Below are 19,814 nucleotides of genomic sequence, written 5' to 3' on the forward strand. Positions count from 1 at the left end.
TGTGGAATTGGCAAAGTGATACTTGGAAGCCCATAGAGGGCTAGGGTGAAAAAGGAAATATCCTCAGATGAAATATGGAAAGAAGATTTCTGAGAAACTGGTTAGCGTTCTGTTAATTCATCTCACAGATTTACATCTGTATTTCGTGGATCTCTACAAGCCTTATTTCTGTGGTATCTGAGAACAGATATTTCGGATCCCTTTGAAGACAAAGGGGCCAAAGGAAGTATCCTCCGATAACAAAGAGAAAGAATCTTTCTGAGAAACTTCTTTGTGTTCTGTGAAATCAGCTCACAGAGTTACAGCTTTCCCCTCAAGAAGCCTTTCGCTAAGACAGTTCTTGTGGAATTGGCAAAGTGATATTTGGAACCCATAGGGGGCTATGGTGAAAAAGGAAATATCCTCAGATGAAATCTGGAAAGAAGCTTTCTGAGAAACTGCTCTGTGATGTGTGACTTCCCCTCACAGAGTTACATGTGTATTTCTTGGATCTCGTTGCTAGCCTTACTTCTGTGGAATCTGAGAACAGATATTTCGGATACCTTTGAAGACTACAGGGCCAAAGGAAATATCCTCCGATAACAAAGAGAAAGAAGCTTTCTGAGAAACTTCTTTGTGTTCTGTGAAATCATCTCACAGCGTTACAGCTTTTCCCTCAAGAAGCCTATCGCTAAGACAGTTCGTGTGGAATTGGCAAAGTGATATTTGGAATCCCATAGAGGGCTAGGCTGAAAAAGGAAATATCCTCAGATGAAATCTGGAAAGCTTTCTGAGAAACTGCTTTGTGTTCTGTTATTTCATCTCACAGAGTTACAACAGTATTTCGTGGATCTCTTTGCTAGCCTTATTTCTGTGGAAACTGAGAACATATATTTCGGATCCCTTTGAAGACTATAGGGCCATAGGAAATATTTTCGGATAACAAAGAGAAAGAAGCTTTCTGAGAAACTTCTTTATGTTCTGTGAAATCATCTCACAGTGTTACATCTTTCCCCTCAAGAAGCGTTTCGCTAAGACGGTTCTTGTGGAATTGGGAAAGTGATATTTTTAAGCCCATAGAGTGCTATGGTGAAAAAGGAAATATCCTCAGATGAAATCTGGAAAGAAGTTTTCTGAGATATGCTCAGTGTTCTGTTAATACATCTCACAGAGTTACTTCTGTATTTCGTGGCTCTCTTTGCTAGCCTTCTTTTTGTCGAATCAGAGAACAGATATTTCGGACACCTTTGAAGACTATAGGGCCAAAGGAAATATCCTCCGAAAACAAAGAGAAAGAAGCTTTCTGAGAAACTTCTTTGTGTTCTGTGAAATCAACTCACAGAGTTACAGGTCTCCCTTCTTGAAGCCTTTCGCTAAGACAGTTCTTGTGGTATTGGCAAAGTGATATTTGGAAGCCCATTGAGGGCTATGGTGAAAAAGGAAATATCCTCAGATGAAATCTGGAAAGAAGCTTTCTGAGAAACTGCTCTGTGATGTGTCACTTCCTCTCACAGAGTTACATCTGTATTTCGTGGATCTCTTTGCTAGCCTTATTTCTGTGGAATCTGAGAACAGATATCTCGGATCCCTTTGAAGAATATAGGGCCAAAGGAAATATCCTCTGATAACAAAGAGAAAGAAGCTTTCTGAGAAACTTCTTTGTGTTCTGTGAAATCATCTCAGAGAGATACAGCTTTCCCCTCAAGAAGCCTTTCGCTAAGAAAGTTCTTGTCGAAATGGCAAAGTGATATTTGGAAGCCAATAGAGGGCTATGGTGAAAAAGGAAATATCCTCAGAAGAAATATGGAAGAAGCTTTCTGAGAACCTGCTTAGTGTGCTGTTAATTCATCTCACTGAGTTACAACAGTATTTCGTGGGTCTCTTTGCTAGCCTTATTTCTGTGGAATCAGAGAGCTGATATTTCGGATCCCTTTGAAGACTATAGGACCACAGGAAATATCCTCCGATAACAAAGAGAAAGAAGCTTTCTGAGAAACTTCTTTCTGTTCTGTGCAATCATCTCACAGAGTTATAGCTTTCCCCTCAAGAAGCCTTTCGCTAAGACAGTTCTTGTGGAATTGGCAAAGTGATATTTGGAAGCCCATAGAGGGCTATGGTGAAAAAGGAAATATCCTCAGATGAAATCTGGAAAGAAGCTTTCTGAGAAACTGCTCTGTGATGTGTCACTTCCTCTCACAGAGTTACATCTTTATTTCGTGGATCTCGTTACTAGCCTTATTTCTGTGGAATCTGAGAACAGATATTTCGGATCCCTTTGAAGACTATAGGGGCAAAGGAAATATCCTCCGATAACAAAGAGAAAGAAGCTTTCTGAGAAACTTCTTTGTGTTCTGTGAAATCATCTCACAGAGTTACAGCTTTCCCCTCAAGAAGCTTTTCGCTAAAACAGTTCTTGTGTAATTGGCAATGTGATATTTGGAAGCCCATAGAGAGCTATGTTGAAAAAGGAAATATCCTCAGATGAAATCTGGAAAGAAGCGTTCTGAGAAACTGCTCTGTGATGTGTGACTTCCACTCACAGTGTTACATCTGTATTTCGTGGATCTCTTTGCTAGCCGTATTTCTGTGGAATTTGAGAACAGATATTTCGGATCCCTTTGAGGCTATAGGGCCAAAGGAAATATCCTCCGATAACAAAGAGAAAGAAGCTTTCTGAGAAACTTCTTTGTGTTCTGTGAAATCATCTCACAGAGTTACAGCTTTCCCCTCAACAAACCTTTCGCTAAGACAGTTCTTGTGGAATTGGCAAAGTGATACTTGGAAGCCCATAGAGGGCTAGGGTGAAAAAGGAAATATCCTCAGATGAAATATGGAAAGAAGATTTCTGAGAAACTGGTTAGCGTTCTGTTAATTCATCTCACAGATTTACATCTGTATTTCGTGGATCTCTACAAGCCTTATTTCTGTGGTATCTGAGAACAGATATTTCGGATCCCTTTGAAGACAAAGGGGCCAAAGGAAGTATCCTCCGATAACAAAGAGAAAGAATCTTTCTGAGAAACTTCTTTGTGTTCTGTGAAATCAGCTCACAGAGTTACAGCTTTCCCCTCAAGAAGCCTTTCGCTAAGACAGTTCTTGTGGAATTGGCAAAGTGATATTTGGAACCCATAGGGGGCTATGGTGAAAAAGGAAATATCCTCAGATGAAATCTGGAAAGAAGCTTTCTGAGAAACTGCTCTGTGATGTGTGACTTCCCCTCACAGAGTTACATGTGTATTTCTTGGATCTCGTTGCTAGCCTTACTTCTGTGGAATCTGAGAACAGATATTTCGGATACCTTTGAAGACTACAGGGCCAAAGGAAATATCCTCCGATAACAAAGAGAAAGAAGCTTTCTGAGAAACTTCTTTGTGTTCTGTGAAATCATCTCACAGCGTTACAGCTTTTCCCTCAAGAAGCCTATCGCTAAGACAGTTCGTGTGGAATTGGCAAAGTGATATTTGGAATCCCATAGAGGGCTAGGCTGAAAAAGGAAATATCCTCAGATGAAATCTGGAAAGCTTTCTGAGAAACTGCTTTGTGTTCTGTTATTTCATCTCACAGAGTTACAACAGTATTTCGTGGATCTCTTTGCTAGCCTTATTTCTGTGGAAACTGAGAACATATATTTCGGATCCCTTTGAAGACTATAGGGCCATAGGAAATATTTTCGGATAACAAAGAGAAAGAAGCTTTCTGAGAAACTTCTTTATGTTCTGTGAAATCATCTCACAGTGTTACATCTTTCCCCTCAAGAAGCGTTTCGCTAAGACGGTTCTTGTGGAATTGGGAAAGTGATATTTTTAAGCCCATAGAGTGCTATGGTGAAAAAGGAAATATCCTCAGATGAAATCTGGAAAGAAGTTTTCTGAGATATGCTCAGTGTTCTGTTAATACATCTCACAGAGTTACTTCTGTATTTCGTGGCTCTCTTTGCTAGCCTTCTTTTTGTGGAATCTGAGAACAGATATTTCGGATCCCTTTGAAGACTATAGGGCCAAAGGAAATATCCTCCGATAACAAAGAGAAAGAAGCTTTCTGAGAAACTTCTTTGTGTTCTGGGAAATCATCTCACAGAGTTTCAGCTTCCCCCTCAAGAAGACTTTCGCCAAGACAGTTCTTGTGGAATTGGCAAAGTGATATTTGGAAGCCCATAGAGGGCTATGGTGAAAAAGGCAATATCCTAAATGAAATCTGGAAAGAAGCTTTCTGAGAAACTGCTTAGTGTTCTGTTAATTCATCTCACAGAGTTACAACAGTATTTCGTGGATTTCTTTGCTAGCCTTATTTCTGTGGAATCTGAGAACACATATTTCGGATCCCTTTGAAGACTATAGGGCCAAAGGAATTATCCTACAATAACAAAGAGAATGAAGCTATCTGAGAAACTTCTTTGTGTTCTGTGAAATTATCTCACAGAGTTACAGCTTTCTCCTCAAGAGGCGTTTCTCTAAGACAGTCCTTGTGGAATTGGCAAAGTGATATTTGGAAGCCCATAGAAGGCTACGGCGAAAAAGGAAATAACCTCAGATGAAATCTGGAAAGAAGCTTTCTGAGAAACTGCTCTGTGATGTATGACTTCCAATCACAGAGTTACATCTGTATTTCGTGGATCTCTTTGCTAGCCTTATTTCTGTGGAATCTGAGAACAGATATTTCGGGTCCCTTTGAAGACTATAAGGCCAAAGGAAATATCCTCCGATAACAAAGAGAAAGAAGCTTTCTGAGAAACTTCTTTGTGTTCTGTGAAATCATCTCACAGAGTTACAGCTTTCCCCTCAAGAAGCCTTTCGCTAAGACAGTTCTTGTGGAAGTGGCAAAGTGATATTTGGAAGCCATAGAGGGCTAAGGTGAAAAACGAGATATCCTCAGATGAAATCTGGAAAGAAGCTTTGTGAGAAACTGCTCTGTGATGTGCGTCTTTCACTCACAGAGTTACCTCTGTATTTCGTTGATCTCTTTGCTAGCCTTATTTCTGAGAATCTGAGAACAGATATTTCGGATCCCTTTGAAGACTATAGAGCCAAAGGAAATATCCTCCGATAGCAAAGAGAAACAAGCTTTCTGAGAAACTTCTTTGTGTTCTGTGAAATCATCTCACAGAGTTACAGCTTTCCCCTCAAGAAGCCTTTCGCTAAGACAGTTCTTGTGGAATTGGCAAAGTGATATTTGGAAGCCCATAGAGGGCTATGGTGAAAAAGGCAATATCCTCAGATGAAATCTGGAAAGAAGCTTTCTGAGAAACTGCTTAGTGTTCTGTTAATTCATCTCACAGAGTTACAACAGTATTTCGTGGATGTCTTTGCTAGCCTTATTTCTGTGGAATCTGAGAACACATATTTCGGATCCCTTAGAAGACTATAGGGCCAAAGGAATTATCCTACAATAACAAAGAGAATGAAGCTATCTGAGAAACTTCTTTGTGTTCTGTGAAATCACCTCACAAAGTTACAGCTTTCTCCTCAAGAGGCGTTTCTCTAAGACAGTCCTTGTGGAATTGGCAAAGTGATATTTGGAAGCCCATAGAAGGCTACGGTGAAAAAGGAAATAACCTCAGATGAAATCTGGAAAGAAGCTTTCTGAGAAACTGCTCTGTGATGTGTGACTTCCAATCACAGAGTTACATCTGTATTTCGTGGATCTCTTTGCTAGCCTTATTTCTGTGGAATCTGAGAACACATATTTCGGATCCCTTTGAAGACTATAGGGCCAAAGGAAATATCCTCCATTAACAAAGAGAATGAAGCTTTCTGAGAAATTCTTTATGTTCTGTGAAATCATCTCACAGTGTTACAGCTTTCTCCTCAAGAGGCCTTTCGCTAAGACAGTCCTTGTGGAATTGGCAAAGTGATATTTGGAAGCCCATAGAGGGCTACGGTGAAAAAGGAAATAACCTCAGATGAAATCTGCAAAGAAGCTTTATGAGTAACTGCTCTGTGATGTGTGACTTCCACTCACAGAGTTACATCTGTATTTCGGGGATCTCTTTGCTAGCCTTATTTCTGTGGAGTCTGAGAACAGATATTTCGGATCCCTTTGAGGACTATAGGGCCAAAGGAAATATCCTCCGATAACAAAGAGAAAGAAGCTTTCTGAGAAACTTCTTTGTGTTCTCTGAAATCTTCTCACAGAGTTACAACTTTCCCCTCAAGAAGCCTTTCGGTAAGACAGTCCTTGTGGAATTGGCAAAGTGATATTTGGAAGGCCATGGAGGGCTATGGTGAAAAAGGAAATATCTCAGATGAAATCTGGAAAGAAGATTTCTGAGAAACTGCTTAGTGTTCTGTTAATTCATCTCACAGAGTTTCATCTGTATTTCGTGGATCTCTTTGCTAGCCTTATTTCTGTGGAATCTGAGAACAGATATTTCGGATCCCTTTGAAGACTATAGGGCCAAAGGAAATATCCTCCGATAACAAAGAGAAAGAAGCTTTCTGAGAAACTTCTTTGTGTTCTGTGAAATCATCTCACAGAGTTACAGCTTTCCCCTAGAGAAGCCTTTCGCTAAGACCGTTCTTGTGGAATTGTCAAAGTGATATTTGGAAGCCCATAGAGGGCTAAGGTGAAAAAGGAGATATCCTCAGATGAAATCTGGAAAGAAGCTTTGTGAGAAACTGCTCTGTGATGTGCGTCTTTCACTCACAGAGTTACATCTGTATTTCGTGGATCTCTTTGCTAGCCTTATTTCTGAGAATCTGAGAACAGATATTTCGGATCCCTTTGAAGACTATAGGGCCAAAGGAAATATCCTCCGATAGCAAAGAGAAACAAGCTTTCTGAGAAACTTCTTTGTGTTCTGTGAAATCATCTCACAGAGTTACAGCTTTCCCCTCAAGAAGCCTTTCGCTAAGACAGTTCTTGTGGAATTGGCAAAGTGATATTTGGAAGCCCATAGAGGGCTATGCTGAAAAAGGAAATATCCTCAGATGTAATCTGGAAAGAAGCTTTCTGAGAAACTGCTTAGTGTTCTGTGAATTCATCTCACAGAGTTACAACAGTATTTCGTGGATTTCTTTGCTAGCCTTATTTCTCTGGAATCTGAGAACACATATTTCGGATCCCTTTGAAGACTATAGGGCCAAAGGAATTATCCTACAATAACAAAGAGAATGAAGCTATCTGAGAAACTTCTTTGTGTTCTGTGAAATCATCTCACAGAGTTACAGCTTTCTCCTCAAGAGGCGTTTCTCTAAGACAGTCCTTGTGGAATTGGCAAAGTGATATTTGGAAGCCCATAGAAGGCTACGGTGAAAAAGGAAATAACCTCAGATGAAATCTGGAAAGAAGCTTTCGGAGAAACTGCTCTGTGATGTGTGACTTTCAATCATAGAGTTACATCTGTATTTCGTGGATCTCTTTGCTAGCCTTATTTCTGTGGAATCTGAGAACAGATATTTCGGGTCCCTTTGAAGACTATAAGGCCAAAGGAAATATCCTCCGATAACAAAGAGAAAGAAGCTTTCTGAGAAACTTCTTTGTGTTCTGTGAAATCATCTCACAGAGTTACAGCTTTCCCCTCAAGAAGCCTTTCGCTAAGAGAGTTCTTGTGGAAGTGCCAAAGTGATATTTGGAAGCCCATAGAGGGCTATGGTAAAAAAGGAAATATCCTCAGATGAAATCTGGAAAGAAGCTTTCTGAGAAACTGCTTAGTGTTCTGTTAATTTATCTCACAGAGTTACATCTGTATTTCGTGAATCTCTTTGCTAGCCTTATTTCTGTGGAATCTGAGAACACATATTTCGGATCCCTTTGAAGACTATAGGGCCAAAGGAAATATCCTCCATTAACAAAGAGAATGAAGCTTTCTGAGAAAATTCTTTATGTTCTGTGAAATCATCTCACAGTGTTACAGCTTTCTCCTCAAGAGGCCTTTCGCTAAGACAGTCCTTGTGGAATTGGCAAAGTGATATTTGGAAGCCCATAGAGGGCTACGGTGAAAAAGGAAATAACCTCAGATGAAATCTTCAAAGAAGCTTTATGAGTAACTGCTCTGTGATGTGTGACTTCCACTCACAGAGTTACATCTGTATTTCGAGGATCTCTTTGCTAGCCTTATTTCTGTGGAATCTGAGAACAGATATTTCGGATTCCTTTGAAGACTATATGGCCAAGGAAATATCCTCCGATAACAAAGAGAAAGAAGCTTTCTGAGAAACTTCTTTGTGTTCTCTGAAATCTTCTCACAGAGTTACAACTTTCCCCTCAAGAAGCCTTTCGCTAAGACAGTCCTTGTGGAATTGTCAAAGTGATATTTGGAAGGTCATGGAGGGCTATGGTGAAAAAGGAAATATTCTCAGATGAAATCTGGAAAGAAGATTTCTGAGAAACTGCTTAGTGTTCTGTTAATTCATCTCACAGAGTTTCATCTGTATTTCGTGGATCTCTTTGCTGGCCTTCTTTCTGTGGGATCTGAGAACAGATATTTCGGATCCCTTTGAAGACTATAGGGCCAAAGGAAATATCCTCCGATAACAAAGAGAAAGAAGCTTTCTGAGAAACTTCTTTGTGTTCTGTGAAATCATCTCACAAAGTTACAGCTTTCCCCTAGTGAAGCCTTTCGCTAAGACCGTTCTTGTGGAATTGGCAAATTGATATTTGGAAGCCCATAAAGGGCTAAGGTGAAAAAGGAGATATCCTCAGATGAAATCTGGAAAGAAGCTTTCTGAGAAACTGCTCTGTGATGTGTGACTTTCACTCACAGAGTTACATCTGTATTTCGTGGATCTCTTTGCTAGCCTTATTTCTGTGGAATCTGAGAACAGATATTTCGGATCCCTTTGAAGACTATAGGGCCAAAGGAAATATCCTCCGATAACAAAGAGAAAGAAGCTTTCTGAGAAACGTCTTTGTCTTCTGTGAAATTATCTCACAGAGTTACAGCTTTCCCCTCAAGAAGCCTTCACTAAGACTGTTCTTGTGGAAGTGGCAAAGTGATATTTGGAAACCCATAGAGGGCTATGTTCAAAAAGGAAATATCCTCAGATGAAATCTGGAAAGAAGGTTTCTGAGAAACTGCTTAGTGTTCTGTTAATTCATCTCACAGAGTTACAATTATAGTTCGTGGATCTCTTTGCTAGCGTTGTTTCTGTGGAATCTGAGAACAGATATTTCGGATCCCTTTGAAGACTATAGGGCCAAAGGAAATATCCTGCGATAACAAAGAGAAAGAAGCTCTTTGAGAAACTTCTTTGTATTCTGTGAAATCATCTCACAGAGTTACAGCTTTCCCCTCAAGAAGCCTTTCGCTAAGACAGTTCTTGTGGAATTGGCAAAGTGATATTTGGAAGCCCATAGAGGGCTATGGTGGAAAAGGAAATATCCTGAGGTGAAATCTGGAAAGAAGCTTTCTGAGAAACTGCTCTGTGATGTGTGTCTCCCACTCACAGAGTTTCATCTGTTTTTCGTGGATCTCTTTGCTAGCCTTATTTCTATGGAATATGAGAACACATATTTCCGATCCCATTGAAGATTATAGGGCCAGAGGAATTATCCTCCAATAACAAAGAGAATGAAGCTTTCTGAGAAACTTCTTTGTGTTCTGTGAAATCATCTCACAGAGTTACAGTTTTCTCCTCAAGAGGCCTTATCTAAGACAGTCCTTGTGGAATTAGCAAACTGATATTTGGAAGACCTTAGAGGGCTACGGGGAAAAAGGAAATAACCTCAGATGAAATCTGGAAAGAAGCTTTCTGAGAAACTGCTCTGTGATGTGTGACTTCCACTCACAGAGTTACCTCTGTATTTCGTGGATCTCTTTGCTAGCCTCATTTCTGGGGAATATGAGAACAGATATTTCGGATCCCTTTGATGACTATAGGGCCAAAGGAAATTTCCTCCGATAACAAAGAGAAAGAAGCTTTCTGAGAAACTTCTTTGTGTTCTGTGAGACCATCTCACAGCCTTACAGCTTTCCCCTGAAGAAGCCTTTCGATAAGACAGTTCTTGTGGAATTGGCAAAGTGATATTTGGAAGCCCATAGAGGGCTATGGTGAAAAAGGAAATATCCTCAGATGAAATCTGGAAAGTAGCTTTCTGAGAAACTGCTCTGTCATGTGTGACTTCCCCTCACAGAGTTACATCTGTATTTCGTGGATCTCTTTGATAACATTATATCTGTGGAATCAGAGAACAGATATTTCGGACATCTTTGAAGACTATAGGGCCAAAGGAAATATCCTCCGATAACAAAGAGAAAGAAGCTTTCTGAGAAACTTCTTTGTGTTCTGTGAAATCAACTCACAGAGTTACAGGTCTCCCCTCTTGAAGCCTTTCGCTAAGACAGTTCTTGTGGTATTGGCAAAGTGATATTTGGAAGCCCATTGAGGGCTATGGTGAAAAAGGAAATATCCTCAGATGAAATCTGGAAAGAAGCTTTCTGAGAAACTGCTCTGTGATATGTCACTTCCTCTCACAGAGTTACATCTGTATTTCGTGGATCTCTTTGCTAGCCTTATTTCTGTGGAATCTGAGAACAGATATCTCGGATCCCTTTGAAGAATATAGGGCCAAAGGAAATATCCTCTGATAACAAAGAGAAAGAAGCTTTCTGAAAAACTTATTTGTGTTCTGTGAAATCATCTCACAGAGATACAGCTTTCCCCTCAAGAAGCCTTTCGCTAAGAAAGTTCTTGTCGAAATGGCAAAGTGATATTTGGAAGCCAATAGAGGGCTATGGTGAAAAAGGAAATATCCTCAGATGAAATATGGAAGAAGCTTTCTGAGAACCTGCTTAGTGTGCTGTTAATTCATCTCACTGAGTTACAACAGTATTTCGTGGGTCTCTTTGCTAGCCTTATTTCTGTGGAATCAGAGACCTGATATTTCGGATCCCTTTGAAGACTATAGGACCACAGGAAATATCCTCCAATAACAAAGAGAAAGAAGCTTTCTGAGAAACTTCTTTCTGTTCTGTGCAATCATCTCACAGAGTTACAGCTTTCCCCTCAAGAAGCTTTTCGCTAAAACACTTCTTGTGTAATTGGCAATGTGATATTTGGAAGCCCCTAGAGAGCTATGTTGAAAAAGGAAATATCCTCAGATGAAATCTGGAAAGAAGCTTTCTGAGAAACTGCTCTGTGATGTGTGACTTCCACTCACAGTGTTACATCTGTATTTCGTGGATCTCTTTGCTAGCCGTATTTCTGTGGAATCTGAGAACAGATATTTCGGATCCCTTTGAGGCTATAGGGCCAAAGGAAATATCCTCCGATAACAAAGAGAAAGAAGCTTTCTGAGAAACTTCTTTGTGTTCTGTGAAATCATCTCACAGAGTTACAGCTTTCCCCTCAACAAACCTTTCGCTAAGACAGTTCTTGTGGAATTGGCAAAGTGATACTTGGAAGCCCATAGAGGGCTAGGGTGAAAAAGGAAATATCCTCAGATGAAATATGGAAAGAAGATTTCTGAGAAACTGGTTAGCGTTCTGTTAATTCATCTCACAGATTTACATCTGTATTTCGTGGATCTCTACAAGCCTTATTTCTGTGGTATCTGAGAACAGATATTTCGGATCCTTTGAAGACAAAGGGGCCAAAGGAAGTATCCTCCGATAACAAAGAGAAAGAATCTTTCTGAGAAACTTCTTCGTGTTCTGTGAAATCAGCTCACAGAGTTACAGCTTTCCCCTCAAGAAGCCTTTCGCTAAGACAGTTCTTGTGGAATTGGCAAAGTGATATTTGGAACCCATAGGGGGCTATGGTGAAAAAGGAAATATCCTCAGATGAAATCTGGAAAGAAGCTTTCTGAGAAACTGCTCTGTGATGTGTGACTTCCCCTCACAGAGTTACATGTGTATTTCTTGGATCTCGTTGCTAGCCTTACTTCTGTGGAATCTGAGAACAGATATTTCGGATACCTTTGAAGACTACAGGGCCAAAGGAAATATCCTCCGATAACAAAGAGAAAGAAGCTTTCTGAGAAACTTCTTTGTGTTCTGTGAAATCATCTCACAGCGTTACAGCTTTTCCCTCAAGAAGCCTATCGCTAAGACAGTTCGTGTGGAATTGGCAAAGTGATATTTGGAATCCCATAGAGGGCTAGGCTGAAAAAGGAAATATCCTCAGATGAAATCTGGAAAGCTTTCTGAGAAACTGCTTTGTGTTCTGTTATTTCATCTCACAGAGTTACAACAGTATTTCGTGGATCTCTTTGCTAGCCTTATTTCTGTGGAAACTGAGAACATATATTTCGGATCCCTTTGAAGACTATAGGGCCATAGGAAATATTTTCAGATAACAAAGAGAAAGAAGCTTTCTGAGAAACTTCTTTATGTTCTGTGAAATCATCTCACAGTGTTACATCTTTCCCCTCAAGAAGCGTTTCGCTAAGACGGTTCTTGTGGAATTGGGAAAGTGATATTTTTAAGCCCATAGAGGGCTATGGTGAAAAAGGAAATATCCTCAGATGAAATCTGGAAAGAAGTTTTCTGAGATATGCTCAGTGTTCTGTTAATACATCTCACAGAGTTACATCTGTATTTCGTGGCTCTCTTTGCTAGCCTTCTTTCTGTGGAATCTGAGAACAGATATTTCGGATCCCTTTGAAGACTATAGGGCCAAAGGAAATATCCTCCGATAACAAAGAGAAAGAAGCTTTCTGAGAAACTTCTTTGTGTTCTGGGAAATCATCTCACAGAGTTACAGCTTTCCCATCAAGAAGACTTTCGCCAAGACAGTTCTTGTGGAATTGGCAAAGTGATATTTGAAAGCCCATAGAGGGCTATGGTGAAAAAGGAAATATCCTCAGATGAAATCTGGAAAAAAGCTTTCTGAGAAACTGCTCTGTGATGTGTGACTTCCACTCACAGAGTTACATCTGTATGTCGTGGATATCTTTGCTAGCCTTATTTCTGTGGAATCTGAGAACAGATATTTCGGATCCCTTTGAAGACGATAGGGTCAAAGGAAATATCCTCCGATAACAAAGAGAAAGAAGCTTTCTGAGAAACTTCTTTGTGTTCTGTGAAATCATCTCACAAAGTTACAGCTTTCCCCTCAAGAAGACTTTCGGTAAGACAGTTCTTGTGGAATTGGCAAAGTTGTATTTGGAAACCCATTGAGGGCTCTGGTGAAAAAGGAAATATCCTCAGATGAAATCTGGAAAGAAGCTTTCGGAGAAACTGCTTTGTGATGTATGACTTCCACTTCCAGAGTTACATTTGTATTTCGTGGATCTCTTTGCTTAGCCTTATTGCTGTGGAATCTGAGTAGAGATATTTGGATCCCTGGGAAGACTCTAGGGCCAAAGGATATATCCTCCGATAACAAAGAGAAAGAAGCTTTCTGAGAAACTTCTTTGTGTTCTGTGAAATCATCTCTCAGAGTTACAGCTTTCCTCTAAAGAAGCCTTTTGCTATGACTGTTCTTGTGGAATTGGCAAAGTGATATTGGGAAGCCCATAGAGAGCTAAAGTGAAAAAGGAAATATCCTCAGATGAAATCTGGTAAGAAGCTTTCTGAGAAACTGCTTAGTGTTGTGTTAATTCATCTCACAGAGTTACATCTGTATTTCGTGGATCTCTTGGCTGGCCTTCTTTCTGTGGAATCTGAGAACAGATATTTCGGATCCCTTTGAAGACTATAGGGCCAAAGGAAATATCCTCCAATAACAAAGAGAAAGAAGCTTTCTGAGAAACTTCTTTGTGTTCTGTGAAATCATCTCACAGAGTTACAGCTTTCACCTCAACAAACCTTTCGCTGGGACAGTTCTTGTGGTATTGGCAAAGTGATACTTGGAAGCCCATAGAGGGCTATGGTGAAAAAGGAAATATCCTCAGATGAAATCTAGAAAGAAGATTTCGGAGAAACTGCTCTGTGATGTGTCACTTCCACTCACAGAGTTACATCTGTATTTCGTGTATCTCTTGGCTAGCCTTATTTCTGTGGATTCTGAGAACAGATATTTCGGATCCCTTTAAAGACTAAAGGGCCAAAGGAAATATCCTCCAATAACAAAGAGAAAGAATCTTTCTGAGAAACTTCTTTGTGTTCTGTGAAATCAATTCACAGAGTTACACCTTTCCCCTCAAGAAGCCTTTCGCTAAGAAAGTTCTTGTGGAATTGGCAAGTAATATTTAGAGGCCCTTAGAGGGCTCTGGTGAAAAAGGAAATATCCTCAGATGAAATCTGGAAAGAAGCTTTCTGAGAGACTGCTTAGTGTTCTGTTAATTCATCTCACAGAGTCACATCTGTATTTCGTGGATCTCTTTGATAGCCTTATTTCTGTGGAATCTGAGAACAGATATTTCGGATCCCTTTGAAGACTATAGGGCCAAAGGAAATATCCTCCGATAACAAAGAGAAAGAAGCTTTCTGAGAAAATTCTTTGTGTTCTGTGAAATCATCTCACAGAGTTACAGCTTTCACCTCAACAAACCGTTCGCTAAGTCAGTTCTTGTGGTATTGGCAAAGTGATACTTGGAAGCCCATAGAGGGCTATGGTGAAAAAGGAAATATCCTCAGATGAAATCTAGAAAGAAGATTTCTGAGAAACTGCTCTGTGATGTGTGACTTCCACTCACAGAGTTACATCTGTATGTCTTGGATATCTTTGCTAGCGTTATTTCTGTGGAATCTGAGAACAGATATTTGGGATCCCTTTGAAGAATACAGGGCCAAAGGAAATATACTCCGATAAGAAAGAGAAGGAAGCTTTCTGCGAAACTTCTTTGTGTTCTCTGAAATCATCTCACAGAGTTACAGCTTTCCCCTAAAGAACCCTTTTGCTAAGACAGTTCTTTTGGGGTTGGCAAAGTCATATTGGGAAGCCCATAGAGAGCTATGTTGAAAAAGGAAATATCCTCAGATGAAATCTAGAAAGAAGCTTTCTGAGAAACTGCTCTGTGATGTGTGATTTCCACTCACAGAGTTACCTCTGTATTTCGTGGATCTCTTTGCTAGCCTTATTTCTGTGGAATCTGAGAACATATATTTCGGATCCCTTTGAAGACTATAGAGCCATAGGTAATATCCTCGGATAACAAAGAGAATGAAGCTTTCTGATAAACTTCTTTGTGTTCTGTGAAATCATCTCACAGAGTTACAACTTTCCCCTCAAGAAGCCTTTCGCTAAGACGGTTCTTGTGGAATTGGCAAAGTGATATTTTTAAGCCCATAGAGGGCTATGGTGAAAAAGGAAATATCCTCAGATGAAATCTGGAAAAAAGTTTTCTGAGATCTGCCTAGTGTTCTGTTAATACATCTCACAGAGTTACATCTGTATTTCGTGGATATCTTTGCTAGCCTTATTTCCGTGGAATCTGAGAACAGATATTTCGGATCCCTTTGAAGACTATAGGGCCAAAGGAAATATCCTCCGTTAACAAAGAGAAAGAAGCTTTCTGAGAAACTTCTTTATGTTCTGTGAAATCATCTCACAGAGTTACAGTTTTCCCCTCAAGAAGCCTTTCGCTAAGACAGTTCTTGTGGAATTGGCAAAGTGATATTTGGAAGCCCATAGAGGGCTATGGTGAAAAAGGAAATATCCTCAGATGAAATCTGGAAAGAGCTTTCTGAGAAACTGCTCTGTGATGGGTGACTTCCACTCACAGAGTTACATCTGTATTTTGTGGATCTCTTTGCTAGCCTTATTTATGTGGAATCTGAGAACAGATACTTCGGATTCCTTTGAAGACTGGGGGGCCAAAGGAAATATCCTCCGATAAGAAAGAGAAGGAAGCTTTCTGAGAAACTTCTTTGTGTTCTGTAAAATCATCTCACAGAGCTACAGCTTTCCCCTCAACAAACCTTTCGCTAAGACAGTTCTTGTGGAATTGGCAAAGTGATACTTGGAAGCCCATAGAGGGCTATGGTGAAAAAGGAAATATCCTCAGATGTAATCTGGAAAGAAGCTTTCGGAGAAACTGCTTTGTGATGTGTGACTTCCACTTCCAGAGTTACATTTGTATTTCGTGGATCTCTTTGCTAGCCTTATTTCTGTGGAATCTGAGTACAGATAGTTGGATCCCTGGGAAGACTATAGGGACAAAGGATATATCCTCCGATAACAAAGAGAAAGAAACTTTCTGAGAAACTTCTTTGTCTTCTGTGAAATCATCTCACAGAGTTACAGCTTTCCTCTAAAGAAGCCTTTTGCTAAGACTGTTCTTGTGGAATTGGCAAAGTGATATTGGGAAGCCCATAGAGAGCTAAAGTGAAAAAGGAAATATCCTCAGATGAAATCTGGAAAGAAGCTTTCTGAGAAACTGCTCTGTTATGTGTGACTTCCCCTCACAGAGTTACATCTGTATTTCGTGGATCTCTTTGCTAGCCTTATTTCTGTGGAATCTGAGATCAGATATTTCGGATCCCTTTGAAGACTATAGGGCCAAAGGAAATATCCTCCGATAACAAAGAGAAAGAAGCTTTCGGAGAAACTTCTTTGTGTTCTGTAAAATCATCTCACAGAGTTACAGCTTTCCCCTCAAGAAGACTTTCGGTAAGACAGTTCTTGTGGAATTGGCAAAGTGATATTTGGAAGCCCATAGAGGGCTCTGGTGAAACAGGAAATATCCTCAGATGAAATATGGAAAGAAGATTTCTGAGAAACTGCTTAGTGTTCTGTTAATTCATCTCACATATTTACATCTGTATTTCGTGTATCTCTTTGCTAGCCTTATTCCTGTGGAATCTGAGAACAGATATTTCGGATCCCTTTGAAGACTATAGGGCCAAAGGAAATATCCTCTGATAAGAAAGAGAAAGAAGCTTTCTGAGAAACTTCTTTGTGTTCTGTGAAATCAACTCACAGATTACAGCTTTCCCTTCAAGAACCCTTTCGCTTAGACAGTTCTTTTGGAATTGGTAGAGTGATATTTGGAAGCCCATTGAGGTCTATGGTGTAAAAGGAAATATCCTCAGATGAAATCTGGAAAGAAGATTTCTGAGAAACTGCTCTGTGATGTGTGACTTCCCCTCACAGAGTTACATGTGTATTTCTTGGATCTCTTTGCTAGCCTTATTTCTGTGGAATCTGAGAACAGTTATTTCGGATACCTTTGAAGACTGCAGGGCCAAAGGAAATATCCTCCGATAACAAAGAGAAAGAAGCTTTCTGAGAAACTTCTTTGTGTTCTGTGAAATCATCTCACAGAGTTACAGCTTGCCCCTCAAGAAGCCTTTCGCTAAGACAGTTCTTGTGGAATTGCAAAGTGATATTTGAAAGCCCATAGAGAGCTAGGGTGAAAAAGGAAATATCTTCAGATGAAATCTTGAAAGAAGTTTTCTGAGAAACTGCTTAGTGTTCTGTTAATACATCTCACAGAGTTCCATCTGTATTTCGTGGATCTCTTAGCTAGCCTTATTTCCGTGGAATCTGAGAACAGATAATTCGGATCCCTTTGAAGACTATAGAGCCAAAGAAAATATCCTCCAATAACAAAGAGAAAGAAGCTTTCTGAGAAACTTCTTTGTGTTCTGTGAAATCATCTCACAGAGTTACAGCTTTCCCCTCAAGAAGCCTTTCGCTAAGACAGTTCCTGTGGAATTGGCAAACTGATATTTAGAGGCCCTTAGAGGGCTCTGGTGAAAAAGGAAATATCCTCAGATGAAATCTGGAAAGAAGCTTTCTGAGAAACTCCTCTGTGATGTGTGACTTCCACTCTCAGAGTTACATCTGTATGTCGTGGATATCTTTGCTAGCCTTATTTCTGTGGAATCTGAGAGCAGATATTTCGGATCCCTTTGAAGACTATAGGGTCAAAGGAAATATCCTCCGATAACAAAGAGAAAGAAGCTTTCTGAGAAACTTCTTTGTCTTCTGTGAAATCATCTCACACAGTTACAGCTTTCCCCTAAAGAAGCCTTTTGCTAAGACAGTTCTTGTGGAATTGGCAAACTGATATATGGAAGCCCATAGAGAGCTATGTTGAAAAAGGAAATATCCTCAGATGAAATCTGGAAAGAAGCTTTTTGAGAAACTGCTCTGTGATGTGTGACTTCCACTCAGAGAGTTACATCTTTATTTCGTGGATCTCTTTGCTAGCCTTATTTCTGTGGAATCTGAGAACAGATATTTCGGATCCCTTTGAAGACTATAGGGCCAAAGGAAATATCCTCTGATAACAAAGAGAAAGAAGCTTTCTGAGAAACTTCTTTGTGTTCTGTGAAATCATCTCACAGAGTTACAGCTTTCCCCTCAAGAAGCTTTTCGCTAAGACAGTTCTTGTGGAATTGGCAAAGTGATATTTGGAAGCCCATAGAGGGCTATGGTGAAAAAGGTAATATCCTCAGACGAAATCTGGAAAGAAGTTTTCTGAGAAACTGCTTGGTGTTCTGTTAATACATCTCACAGAGTTACTTCTGTATTTCGTGCACCTCTTTGCTGGCCTTGTATCCGTGGAATCTGAGAACAGATATTTCGGATCCCTTTGAAGACTATAGTGCCAAAGGAAATATCCTCCGATAACAAAGAGAAAGAAGCTTTCTGAGAAACTTCTTTGTGTTCTGTGAAATCATCTCACAGAGTTACAGCTTTCCCCTCAAGAAGCCTTTCGCTAAGACAGTTCTTGTGGAACTGGCAAAGTGATATATAGAGGCCGTTAGAGGGCTCTGGTGAAAAAGGAAATATACTCAGATGAAATCTGGAAACAAGATTTCTGAGAAACTGCTTAGTGTTCTGTTAATTCATCTCACAGAGTTACAGCTGTATTTCGTGGATCTCTTTGCTAGCCTTATTTCTGTGGAATCTGAGAACAGATATTTCGGATCCCTTTGAAGACTATAGGGCCAAAGGAAATATCCTCCAATAAGAAAGAGAAAGAAGCTTTCTGAGAAACTTCTTTGTGTTCTGTGAAATCATCTCACAGAGTTACAGCTTTCCCCTCAAGAAGCCTTTCGCTAAGACACTTCTTGTGGAATTGGCAAAGTGATATTTAGAGGCCCTTAGAGGGCTCTGGTGAAAAAGGAAATATCCTGAGATGAAATCTGGAAAGAAGATTTCTAGAAACTGCTTAGTGTTCTGTTAATTCGTCTCACAGATTTACATCTGTATTTCGTGGATCTCTTTGCTAGCCTTATTTCTGCGGAATCTGAGAACAGATATTTCGGATCCCTTTGAAGACTATAGGGCCAAAGGAAATATCCTCCGATAACAAAGACAAAGAAGCTTTCTGAGAAACTTCTTTGTGTTCTGTTAAATCATCACAGAGAGTTACAGCTTTCCCCTCAAGAAGACTTTCGCTAAGACAGTTCTTGTGGAATTGGCAAAGTGATATTTGGAAGCCCTTAGAGGCCTATGGTGAAAAAGGAAATATCCTCAGATGAAATCTGGAAAGAAGCTTTCTGAGAAACTGCTCTGTGATGTGTGACTTCCACTCACAGAGTTACATCTGTATGTCGTGGATCTCTTTGCTAGCTTTATTTCTATGGAATCTGAGAACAGATATTTCGGATCCCTTTGAAGACTATAGGGCCAAAGGAAATATCCTCTGATAACAAAGAGAAAGAAGCTTTCTGAGAAACTTCTTTGTGTTCTGTGAAATCATCTCACAGAGTTACAGTTTTCCTCTCAAGAAACCTTTGGCTAAGACAGTTCTTGTGGAATTTGCAAAGTGATATTTGGAAGCCCATAGAGGGCTATGGTGAAAAATGAAATATCCTCAGACGAAATCTGGAAAGAAGTTTTCTGGGAAACTGCTTGGTGTTCTGTTAATACATCTCACAGAGTTACATCTGTATTTCGTGGACCTCTTTGCTAGCCTTATTTCCGTGGAATGTGAGAACAGATAATTCGGATTCCTTTGAAGACTATAGAGCCGAAGAAAATATCCTCCAATAACAAAGAGAAAGAAGCTTTCTGAGAAACTTCTTTGTGTTCTGTAAAATCATCTCACAGAGTTAC

This window comes from Macaca mulatta, chromosome 4, assembly GCF_049350105.2.
Source record: "Macaca mulatta isolate MMU2019108-1 chromosome 4, T2T-MMU8v2.0, whole genome shotgun sequence".
In the NCBI taxonomy this organism is placed as follows: domain Eukaryota; kingdom Metazoa; phylum Chordata; class Mammalia; order Primates; family Cercopithecidae; genus Macaca; species Macaca mulatta.